This window comes from Malaya genurostris, chromosome 3 (genome assembly GCF_030247185.1).
Source record: "Malaya genurostris strain Urasoe2022 chromosome 3, Malgen_1.1, whole genome shotgun sequence".
NCBI lineage: Eukaryota > Metazoa > Arthropoda > Insecta > Diptera > Culicidae > Malaya > Malaya genurostris.
In genome coordinates this window covers 23,484,589-23,498,142 of record NC_080572.1, presented here as the reverse complement: position 1 = coordinate 23,498,142, position 13,554 = coordinate 23,484,589, and the positions used below count along the sequence as shown (strand labels likewise).

The 13,554-nt window shown below is 39.2% G+C and overlaps 1 protein-coding gene across 11 annotated transcripts in view; it reads left to right on the top strand.

The window, feature by feature from the left end:
• LOC131439077 (myb-like protein Q) overlaps nt 1-13,554 on the top strand; it is a 236,963-nt gene that overhangs the window by 73,874 nt on the left and 149,535 nt on the right. The gene's annotated exons all lie outside the window — the stretch shown is intronic.

Here is a 13,554-nt window from a genome sequence, read left to right as displayed (position 1 = left end):
GCACTGTTACATTCTGTATGTTATACTAGTTAATGCACAAACAATCCCTTGGTTTCTTTCAAAACTCGAAGAGAAACATTTTGAATAGAATACCACAGTATCAAATATGAGAAAGGCATCATTACACCACTAGGTGGATTAAAAAAGGTTTTTATTTATTTCATTACTTGAGTCGCACTAGGCGATCCTTCTTAGTTACATCTTAACAGGGTTTCTCCCTGATGATTTTCTTCTGGTCGGAAACTGTAATTTAATAATATCATTTAAACTCAGCATAAAAATTTTGTTTTTTTTTTAAATTCCATCAAACATATTTCACTGGAATCGTGATAATTATATTTAATCGTGATAAGAATATTTGACTAAAGTGTATGAATAACCTTGAACAGATTAATCAAGCATTGTCATGAGTTGAGAAAGTTTTTCAAAAAATGCTCTCAAGAATATTATAACGAACACTTGAAGTGAAAAAAAAACATTGAAGTTATCAATGTTTGTTCAGTGCTCCGATGCGCACGTGAATTTAGTAACGACGCATTATCAAAATTAACTACTTTTACAATGTCGCGTGTTCACAATAGGACGAACCATGGCAAGGTTGACCAGTGATTATGTTGAGAATTACAAAGTCCTGTCAGGGCAGTAAGTATATGCTTACCGATTTGTTCCAACATAAATATATATCTTGACGTGAGGTATGATTTTTTTATTGAACTTACATAAAATTGAACGGGCGCAGCCGTGCGACATAAAATTGGAGTAACTTATTTGTGATGTGCACTGATTGTATTGTTTATTGTAAATTTTACATATGCCTACCGAATAAATTCAATTCGGAGTCGAATTCGCCATTAATGGAAGAGTCAATATGCTTCTTGAACTATATATAGAGATGCTTGATCTTCCAGCAGAAGGCAAGGTAAATTTTTAGTAGCTGTTTGTTGTTTGATGCTGGAGAATTATTTGTGCTACTTTATTTCTTATCAAACAGAGTAATGTACATTAAAAAATACACCACTTATTATGCAGAATACGGCAAAACTATATAACGTATAACCTGAGACCCACTATGCGGTCATCCACCTCTTATAAAAAATAAATATCCCTTTTTCCTCGTGATTCCGGCAGGAGTGCAAGTAACCCCTGCAGATCGGGATACCAAGCCCGGTGGGAGCTATGGTCGTATGCTGATAAGGCAGGAAAAACGATTGTCTGTTCTGGATATTAGCAGCGGCTCAAATCAGTGTCTGACCCAGAGGGCGGCTGAAAATGAAACAAAATGTCTCGTCATCTTCATCAGCAGATAAATTGATAGAATAAAACCATTTTGCTTGAAATTCATTAAATTTATTTTGAAAACAAATCACTTTTGGAATATTCATTGATCAAATTCAGTTGTTCGACCTTAAGATTTACCACTTACCTGTAAATTCTTCCGGAATCCAGCGTTGGGTTACATTTGTTTTGTAAGGCAGTGCCGAGTCCTGTTGGAAAACCCAATCTCTGGAACCAAAATTTTAACGAGCTAACAGACTAACGACGTTCATGGAGGAACCGACGGCGAAGTCTGTTGAAACAGAATTTGATTTTCAGTCATCGGCATAACATACTGACGATGTTCACGTAGGAACCGGCTGCGAAGTCCAATGGACTTACTTTTCACTAATCTACAAGCAAAAATCTCGCTGTGTGGCTACGTTGAGTCGCCAAAGCACGGATAAAAATTCTTTCTTTCTCACGACATACTCGAATATTTTCATCGCACTAACACGGTACAACGTGCTCACCCGTTGAGAGAATCACCGGAAGTGGAGATCCATTTTTTAAGTAACATATACATCCAATGTCATCCCAGACATAATGTAAATAAAACGACTATGGTTGCTCAATACAGTATTGTGTGAATGTTATAACGATTGATGATGTAATGTAGCAGTTCAATTGCCGGACCTTAAACAAAAACTAAGAAAAGAACAAATACATTGGCTTATCACCGCCTGTAGCGAGCCATGAAGCTTTCTCACAAAATTTTGTTTGGAAGTTATCCTAGATATTGAAGGTGCCTTCGATAACGTGTCTTTCAATTCAATTCTGGAAGCAGCCTGTGCTCATAGCTACGACAAACATAGATTAAAAAGCTGAGTGTCTGTGGGTGTCCTCAAAATGGTGTACTATCCCCACTTTTATGAAACCTACTTGCTGATGGTTTGTTAAGAAAACTTAATCCGAGTTACGGTTTTGTCATTTTATCATATATAATCACCGGTATAAGCATTAACACTCTCTTTGATTTAATGCAGCAACCCCTGCGATGTGTTGAGCAACCCAAGTAGCAAACATTGTTCTAGTACTGAATTTATTAGCTCTTCTCGCAACGATTATGCGATTGGAAAAGCGCACTTTTCTTGTTTGATGTGCAACAAGTTTCTTGTTTCATATGTTTCACAACAGTAATATTTGCTAAGTGGAAACCGGAATTGAAACAGCTCAAATGATCTTGTTGTACAGTCAGTTGAAAAGCCGCATGTGGAACCTTATCCATTCAGATTTTGAGTTGGTTTCACAAGCAGTAATATGAATGAGGTTTACATCCCTTACAAAAACGTGTTGAATCAATTGTTTAACATATCTAACAAAAATAACCGACATGAAGCAATTGTGAAACATGTCGATTATAACAAGTTTTAATTGCTACTTGGGAATGGTGTTGTCAGGTTGGATTATTTGTAAATCCAGGCAAAACATCAATGGTACTTTTCACTCATCCTAGAATTATCCCAGGAGCTTGTCCATTACAGTTATTTGGTTCTGAGGTTGTTGTGAATTGGTCTGCTCACATTGTCTTTAGGATTATGAGAGCTTGTATGCTTTTCGACCAATGCAGACGAGCTACTAATGCATTGACCACTACATGCGCTACTATGCATTGAACCACTACATGTGTTTCTAAAACAAGAAGCATCATCTTGTGCATACCGTCTTAAGGTTAATAGGCTTTGAAACTGTAACCCTATATACTATGCCACACTTGCTACGAAGGCCCGGCGGGTGGCCCGCATGTTGGTCATCGACTGAGACGGCTTTCCGTGGGCGATGATGGTGATATTGTTGAAGAGTATGAAAGTAACATAAGAAGTAAATTTTGTAGAAAACAGCATAAAAAAGGGGGTATGGGAACGAATCGAATAAGAACGACAAAAGATCCAGTTAGATGGCACCGAGATGGTGAAGAGACGGGGGAATAAGGAGCGAGAAGGTTAGTGACAGCAAAAAGATCTTGTTAGTTTCAATAGAGATGGTAGACAGCCGAGGGTCGGGAGAATCGGGCGGATGTTAGTGTCGAACCTGTGTGTGAAGATTATTCTTAGCCTCGACAAGAGAAAGTAGAACTTTCTCTGCCAGGTACAACGGATTACACTTGTATGTTAAGGTACTGGTATATGAGAAGCATATATAAACTATCGTCAACACATCCCGAACCGGAACCTCAGGCGGTCTACCTCGAGCCCTAAGGGATTCCAGTAGCTTTGACCTGTCGTCGCGATACACTACGCACGACCACACGACATGCTCGATGTCCTGATAACCGTCGCCGCAGGTGCAGAGACCGCTCTACGCGAGCCCAACACGCCGGAGATGTGCGTTGAAAGTGTAGTGATTTGACATGCGCCGCGACATAACACGAATGAAATCGCGACTCACGTTCAACCCCTGAACCAAGATTTCGTCGATACCCTAGGGATAATGGAATGTAGCCATCGTCCCATTTCGCCATTACTCCATGAAGTTTGCCAACTTCCGAGAGTTTTCTGACGAGAGATACTGAAAAATTCATTGAAGCAAATTGGTCTTTCATAAATATCATTTTCTAATGCGCCCACTTAGCCAATGAGTCTGCCTTTTCATTTCCCGGAATGGAACAATGCGAAGGGACCCAGACTAACGATATTGAATAAGACCGTTCAGATAAAGTTTTCAAATGTTCTCGTATTTCCATATGGGGGATATTTTCCTGACTTCATTGCCCGGAGAGCTTCTATTGAGCTTAGACAGTCCGTGACAATGAAGTAATGGTCTTTGGGCAAGGTTTCAATGATCTCGAGGGTGTACTGAATAGCAGCTAATTCTGCGACGTAAACTGAAGCCGGATCACTGAGTTTGTACGAAGCGGTGATGTTCTGATTGAAGATGCCGAAGCCTGTGGACTCGCTGCTGTTTGATCCGTCAGTGTAAAACATCTCTTCACAGTTGACTATTCTAAATTTATTATAGAAGATATTAGGGGCACTTGAGGGCGTATATGATCCGGAATTCCACGAATCTCTTCTCTCATGGATGTATCGAAAAACACAGTAGAATAAGAAGTATAGTATAGAAGTAAAATAAACACAATTGGAAACAAGAACGTTTTTTGCTTTGATTAAGTTCTTCATTTGCGTGTCTAACGTCGCGTAATTACGATAATTATCAGGTGTTCCATTGGCTCTAAACTTCTTTGTTTCTTTTTGTTTTGTGCTGTTTTTCCACCTCCTCTACTTTACAATTTCCTTCCATGTTCCTCTTACCCTTCTCTTTCCATCAGGGAAATGATGGGAAGCCACGGCAAGTCACAAATCTCCAAATAACCAGGGCAACGTGCCACTTGAGATAATTAGTTTTGATTCCTGATTCCTGCAATACATAAATTTACTGTCATCCCTGACACATTGTAAACGAAACGACGAAGGATCGTTCAACACACTTTTGTGTGTAATAATGATTGATGAAGTAATGTAGCAGCTCAATTGCCGGACCTTATACGATAACTAAAAAAATAAACCTGTAGCGAGCCAGTAAAATTTCGGAAACCCAAGATATTCAGTTCACGATTGTCCTATTTTAGCTCCTCAGCCATTCACAGTCCTGACTTGAAAGAATTCTGTGCGTCTATAGGATCGAAGCTCTCGTCATGCAACAGTTGGAATCGGCTGCGAGGTCTGTTGAAACAGAATTTGATTTGTAGCCTTTCAGTCATCGGCATGGAGTTATATCTGTGCTTAGGATTTCCTGTATTGGAGGCCTCTTACGACATGTTACACGAACCAGCAGATTAATTTTTAATTGCCATAACCTCTTTGATGGATTTAACCGAGACCATAGTGTTATTAGCGGCCCTTACGTGAGACAATATTATTGCCAATACAAGGAGTATTGACAATACTTTTGACTTTATCGGATTGAAGGAAATATGGTCTAAAAGTCAAAACTGTTTATCAATCCGACAATATTTTTTCCCCAGAGCGGAAACTGCTTGATATGTACAATAAACCCCCTCTCTCAATGTTTCAATGTTCAGTTGAAATATTGAAAGTATGATTTTTTCGAAAATGCGGACACAAATTACCAAGCTTATTGAATAGACAGTATTGACAATATTTTGGATTGACAATAATTTCTGCTATTGAGAGAACCGCTACCGATGCTATACGACGTTCTAGGCTTGAGAAGAAAAGGAAGTAAACTATGAAACTAAATGTCTATAAATTACCGAGTAACTACCAAAACTTTAAATTTAATCTTTTCATTTGAATATGTTCATAGAATGGCCATACATAATTCTAATATTTGGATGATATTTGAATTTCATTTCCCAATAAAAGTTTTTCACACTACTCGGTCAATATTATGTGCATTTCACAAGATACAGTTTGTAACTTTTACTTGACATAGTATTCAACTACTAGACATATTTTTCTAAAGATATTGGCATTTTTATAGATATTGGCATTTTTATAGAGATGTTGGTACTCTAAACTAAAGCAAATACTCCACATGCTTTCAATATATTGTGTGGAATAATGAAAAGAGAACTGGTAGGTGTAAAACGCGTTTTCTGGATGTGCCTCAAAACTTATCCTCTGATTGAATATATCTCATATCACTCCAAAGCTGAACAAATGTCGCTTAATTTGCATATAAATATGCAACATTTATATTAAAAGATAAAAAATAGCTACTGTATTAAAAATGAATTATTTTCACTATTTCCTTTTTAACCTAATTTACATATCTGTGTAAAATGCATCGATTCATTCGGTAAGGTATAGTAGAACGTTTGACCTGGTACCCGATACTTGCCGCTAGATTTTTTCCAAAAGTAGAATTCCCACTTATTCGATTCCTCACGTTCAATCATTAGATAATCAAATCATCAGTCATCATCAAATTGAATAATTTTGTTTATTTTTACCTGTTGCTAATACACTTACGTACACCCGATGCTGTTGAAGCGGTTGCTTTTTTTCCTAACATGTCAAGGTGAGCTGCGTCGTCTGCTAACGTTTGGTGTTCGATGGATATCGGAGCTATCCAAGGGTGAAAACATTTCAATAAATATAGAAACAATAACCGCAAGACAGTTTCTAGTAAAATGGAATGTTCGCATCATGTGTGGAATGTATTTGGGAAGTTGCAGAAATGCACAACATGCTACCGATAGATCTGGCAAACTGATTGAGAAACCAAATAAAAAAACATAATTACTACTTATAGAGGAAAGTGTCATAATATGTCCCAATTAGGAAAACATTGAGATATTTCCAAATTTATCAATATATTTTCCTCGAGCATGTGAGTATTTTATTGCAATACGGCGGAGGAACATTATTTCCAATGATTCCGGTGGAAGTGATGAGAATTGATTGATATAAACACATTTTCTCAAACGACCATATTCTCAGTTTTTTCGCTTGCCTTGAACATAATGTCCCAGCAGCCCTAGAATATCCTCACAACAAATCAGTGGGATGCCCTACAACAAACTGAGAATTTACCGCGGAAACTGAGAATTTACCGCCCCAAAACTTCAACGATGTTAACCTGTTAACCGATCGAAGCGCCGTCTGCATGTCATTGTCGGTGTTGTCGGATTTTTATGGAATGTGTGAAAGTTTACAAGTCAATCGTGTCATTCAGACTGAAGGTCTAGGGTTGGTCTGCAGCTGACCCATTCGCGAGTGTTTTTATGTTTTTCTTTCAGTGGTCGTGTTTCATCTCGCGTTGTTGACAGCAGAGCGAGTGGGAGAAAAGGGATACTGGTGAAATCGTTCCTTGGAGATATTTTATTTTTTTCTTACTTATTATATTTCTCCTGAGTATCGAAAATCAGGTTTTGTTGAGATCATATTGTTTACCAAAACATATCCGGATCTCTTTCCCTCCCTTCTAACAAATCACCTATCCCGTGATGCTCGTGGAGATACAGTGATACCCGCGGTCAACGAGTATCAGACTAACATTCCTTCCTTTCTCGCAGTAGCACAGCCTTTGGTCGTAGCGTCGTTATTGATCATTTAATGATAAGTGTGCAGTAAAAATGATTTGCTTCTCCCAAGCTTCATTTTCTTGGTTCATTGTACATTTCACACTCATTCGGTCAATCACGAAGTCCAACTACGGGCGATCTACTTCAGCTCAGCTCAGTTCTGAAAGTTACAAATTGACAATTTTCATTAATTTGAGCACCCTCATACATATGAATTTACAAAAATCATTGATTTACATGCTCCTTTAATATTCCTGATCCGTTACTAAACTTCCCAAAGATACAAAATTGGCAATTTTTCCACGATTTTAAAAGTCTCATTGATTCGCGTTATCCTTAGTTAAAAATTCCTGTAGGATTACTGTTGTCACTAATTTTCACCCCCTCGTCAATCGGCACTTAGTCTGATCTTGCTCATATGTGATATTCTTACACAATGCTTAAAGCTGATCGAATCGTCCAGTCGATCTTACAGGATTCAATGATAATAGTAGCTAAAAATCACTACCGATTTTGTGTGACGGAAGATCAGTATTGATTTTGATCGATGTGATTCAAAGAACACTTTTCAATTGATCTTAAAATTATAGAGTTATAGATCACAACAATTTTAGATTTTTACAACACGATACTACAACAAAAATCTGCGGCTTAATACACATATTCAAATTAACAGGAACAGACATGAATGAAACATTAATTTCAAAAGCTTTTTATCAATCAATCTTTGTATGTGATACTGAGCGTTATATGAACGGCTCATAAATGCAACTTATCGTTAAAACCCCGTTAATATTTTGTGTGCCGAAAACTGAAAACCGAATTAATATTTTGTGTGCCAAAACCGAACTTGAACTTTCCAGAGCAAAAAACGTTTAAAGCCGTTTTTAGAGCAAAAACCGGCAAAAAAAACTTTGAATGGGTTGACTGGATATAATCTTTGACGATACTTTCAGAGCAAATGTGTTGATTTTTGCATGGAAACATTCTACGTGTTTCCCTCGGCTGCGGGATTCATTCCACATATTGAATATTATATATTTCATCTTACAGATTCAAATTCGTTTTCTGTATTAAAGACTGTCCCAGAAAGTATGGACGCTACCAAAAACCGCTGCGATTTCGCAATGGTTCAGAATCTGTCAATTTTCATGGTTGCGTCCTGTTGTTTACACTCTTCTCTAACCACTTGTGCAGTTGTTTTTTCGTTTTTATTAGTTTGTTTCGAAATGCGTGGTCTATCAGTAGAACAACGTCGAAAAATCGTGTACAAATGGTGCACAGATCGCGGACTGTCACTGAGAAAGATAGCAAAAATGGAAGGAGTAAGTGAAAAAGCTGTGCGAAACGCAATCAGGAAGTTCGGCGAGGATAACACCTTTGAGGATAAACCGAAAACGGATCGAAAAAAAGGTCCTGCTAACCCTCAGTTGGATAAACGTATACTGAAGGCGTTCGAGCAAAAGTAGGAGGTTTCAGTTCGGGATGTGGCCAAAAAAGTGGGCACTTTGAAGTCAAATGTTCTTCGTGCTAAATAACGTTTGAATCTTCGAACCTGTAAGAAGCAGAAACAACCAAAACGTAGTCCGAAACAAGAAGCATCGATCAGGCCGAGGGCTCGAAAGCTGTACAATACGATTCTTGCTGGAAATTTGAACTGCATAATCATGGACGACGAAACCTACGTGAAACTCGATTACAAATCCTTATCGGGACCACAATATTATACGGTGCGAGAAGGGCAAGTGTTAAACCAATCCGAGACATCGATTGAAGTCGAAAAATTTGGTAAGAAAGCTATGGTCTGGCAAGCAATTTGCAGCTGCGGTAAGATTTCGAAACCCTTCATCACCACTGCTTCAATGAACAGCGAAATATACATCAAGGAATGTTTACAAAAACGACTTCTACCCATGATTCGAAGCCACAAAGATCCTGTTGTCTTCTGGCGAGATCTTGCTTCTTGCCACTACTCGAAATCAACGGTAGAATGGTATACTACCAAAAATGTCACTTTCGTCCCAAAAGACATGAATCCACCAAATTGCCCACAACTTCGACCAATTGAGGAATTTTGGGCATTAACCAAGGTACATCTTAGGAAATATGTCTCGGCAGCCGAAACCATTCAACAGGTCGAGAAAGATTGGAAAAAAGTGTCAAAATTTGTCGCCAAGAGTCTGTAAGGAATTTAACGTTCGCAAGAAGGTGCGCCAGCTAGTCTACAATGGCTAAGTAGCAAATGTTGAGAATAATATTCTGTTGTTGTAGTCTAATATTATCAGTATATCGAATAAAATTTGAATATCTAACACTTGTGAATTATTTACTGCGAAATCAAAGTGCGTCCATACTTTCTGGGACAGTCTTTAATTAAACGTATACGCTTGCAACCTACTACTCAACCTGCAAATTGTTTGAGATCTAAAAGATTTTTGAATACTGGATATTGATGACGAACCTTTCATTTCAATCTAATTGTATACAAATTAGATATTTTCATCTTGACGAATTAAGTTCGATAATATATGTCAATTGAAATATTTTCCGAAATCAAAATTCATAAAAGTGTAAAAAATTACTTTATTTATCAATATTATCAAGTTTGAAAAGCAGTTTCATATAATTAAAATTACGTTATTACTATATTTAATTCTAGATCACGTTATTACTATATTTAATTCTAGATCATATTTGAATTGTTTTTATGTATGACCATGCCATCAATTTTAAATAAATTTCAGGATGGTGTTGAGCAAGATCGCACCAGGACTTTAAGGAAGTAGATAAAAAAACCTTTAGAATGAATGAATAGTTACAGATACTTTTCCTTGTTTCTGAAAACCTAATTGTTAACAATTGTGCCGTACACCAAGGAAAGTAATTAAACAACAAGTGACATTTTTGGTAGTAATTAAACAATCAACCTCGGCGAATGACCGTAAGGTTAAAACCGAGGGTAAATAAAGCAACATAATAATAATAATAATTAAACAATTCTCAGAATACATAACTTTCAAAAAATGTGAGGTTTAATATTCTAACAAAATTGTATGAATGTTATATTGTGCTCGGGGATTTATCGGAGCACTAATTAGCACAGGTTGCGATGCCTATTCCCACGCGTCTAGAGCACTCGAACCTCGTTCTTGACTAAATCGACGTGAACATTTCATAAGGGCACATAAACCAATGAGAGATTCTCTTTGTTTACTTTCTCCTCTGTTAATAACACCTAAATTTTCACGTCCACCTACCAAATTTGCATATAGAATGAAAGAAAATATCTCCAGCTTTATAATAGTATCATACATGTAACGAACAATTGCGTAATAACGCAGGAAACCGTATTCGTGCATTATCTGCTATAGGTGTTCTCGATCGATTGTGTCGAATGCCGCTTTGAAGTCAATGAAAAGGTGATGCGTGGGTACGTTGTATTCACGACACTTCTGAAGTACTTGTCTTATCGCGAATATGTGATCCGTAGTGTCGCGGGCTCCAGTAAATCCCGCTTGGTACGGCCCTACTATTGATGATAGACAACAGCAAAGGATTTGGGAGAGTACCTTGTAGGCTAGCTTATCGCCCTTTTTGTGAACGGGATGTACCACTCCATCCATCCATTCCTGCGGTAGAATCTCCTCCTCCCAAATCTTAGAAATCATCCAGTACAGCGCTCTAGCCAGTGCCTCTCCTCCATGTTTGAGCAGCTCGCCTGTTAACTGGCCATTGCCGTGGCTTTGTTGTTCCTCAGCTTGCCGATTTCCTCACTTATCTCCGACATATCAGGTGCTGGGAATCTGTCGTCGGCTGAGCGTGCCGTGCACCCAGATTGATTCCTGTGCCGTTCTCTGTATCTTGTGCTTCGCCATTCAGATGCTTGTCATAGTACTGCTTCCACCTGTCGATCTCCTCACGTTCGTTCGTGAGAAGGTTACCACTGCTATCTCTACACATTTTGGTTCGTGGCGTGTAGCTTCTACGTGAACGGTTCACCTTCTCATAAAACTTCCGTGTGTCGTTTGCGCGGTACAGCTGTTCCATCGCTTTGCGATCTTGGTTTTCCTGGTGGCGCTTTTTCCTCCGGAAAACCGTGTTCTGTCTGTTCCTCGCCTGTCTGTGTCGTTCCTCTCATTCACTCTCGTGCGGTGCTGGTGCATCCTCGCCCTTGCTGCATTCTTCTTTTCGACCAACTGCTGACATTCGCCGTCAAACTAGTCATTTCCTCGATTCGATAACCTCGTACCTAGTACGGTTGCAACAGTGCTACTCACGGTGGACCTTATGTTCCTTCAGCCGTCTTCAAGAGTCGCCGCGTCAAGCTGCTCTTCCGTTGGTAGCTCTAGCTCCAGTTGTTGCGCGAATTCCTCTGCAATACGAACGCTACGTAGCAGCTCGAGATTGAGTCCCGGCGTTCCTGTGCGACGAGTGTTGTGTACCGTCGATAGTTTTGACAAACCGCGACAATGTATCAATGTTGGTACTGCGGTAAGTGCGGACATTGATGACGTCGGAGAAGAATCGCCGTCGATGAGAACGTGGTCTATTTGATTTTCCGTATGCTCATCAAGTGATCTCCAGGTGGCTTTGTGGATATCTTTGTGGGGGAAGAAGGTGTTTCGAAGTACGTTGTCGTTGGTGCATCTTGCCCAAATCCCGTTTCTAAAACGCTGGTTGTGCCACAGCTCTGATAGAAGGTAGCCGCTCGATGTCCACTTTTCCACATCTTCTGTCCCGTTCAAGAAAGTTCCTGCAGTGCTACGACATCGAAGCCGCGGATTTGAAGCTCATCATGCAGCATTCGGTCGTATCCTGGGTAGCCAAGCGATTTGCAGTTCCATGTACCAAACCTACAATCGTAGTCCTTAGTTCGTCGCGTAGGTCTTTGCCGATTATTCCGAGTCGTATTTCTTCCTTGATTATTCGTAACTTCCTTTTTCTGGGCGGCTTGTTAGGCCTGCACCAACCTCCTGTCCCGCCGGAGGGCCATCGTGTCAGCACTGTGAAAAGTCTCACACTGACACAAGAACGGCAATCAGCCGTTCCTAACATGGAGAACAGACGTTGTTTCGAGCCGCCCCAACATGGGGAACAGACGCTCGGGTAGGCTCGCTCTCCGTAAAGAGAAGGCAAGCCCCCCTTCGCTGTCAGCATACGACCAAGGTCCCACTGGGGTTGGTTACCCGATCTTACTATGGTTACTCGTACCCCAGCCAGCACCGCGGGTTGGTAGGGATAGGAGTTACACAGGGACCGTGGGGAGGTAGGGATAGGAGTTAAGTAACACAGTAAATCTAAATAATTGACCGAGTACGATAATAAACCGAAAGAAGTTTCAAATTAATTTCAAACGTCCGATTAAAGTTCGGTGACGACGTTCGATAGTTTTGGACTGGTAAAAAAAGTGTCATTATCGAACACTGTGTAAACATTTCAATTATTGAACTGAATGAATGAATGAATCCTTCCTTTGTAGTAATTTCAGTGCGAATCGTTAGAAACATTTATGTACTTTATGAAGCTTTGAATGTCGTGATGTGAACAGCATATTCCGGAATACTTGTAAGTAGGGTGCAGTAGAGCTTTCAGCGAGTAGAAATCACTGACATCAGCATTATCCCGTTTTAAAAAAAAACCCTGCTTGCCTTGTATTGTATTGTCTATGCCTGCTTGTCAAGCAGACATAGACAATACAATACAAAGTAATATTTCAGGTAACATGTAAGTATAAAGATCGTTGATAAATGAAACAATTATCAGCAGTCCTTCTTTGTGGAACATCGATTGTCATCTCGAGAGTTTTGAGACGTGTGATATCAATTCTGACGAAAGTGGTTCATCCAGAAAGATATGATTACAGCCACCTGGTCAGCCATGGATGAAATTGCTGCAGTTTTAGGAAAACGATGTTATCAGGAAAAAACGTGCTTAATCCACCTAGCAGTGAGATGATACCTTCTCCCATCAATTCGCATGTGTTTTTTGCATGAATATTCTTCGGTGTTTTTAGTTTTCATAAAATTATTGTCATGACCGTCGTTTTGAATGATAGTTTGAAATTTCAATCAATCATTGCCCTGTGATTTCAGAAGTGCAAGGCGGATCGAAAAGAGAAACTGGTTTCAAACCATAAAATCATTCCTTTGAATCTAAACGTGTGAATAATTTATATGAAATTGACATTCTTACCCTAATCACCCTGTATCTCCTGAACCGGAAGTTAGATCTTATTTTTATTTTGTTACAAA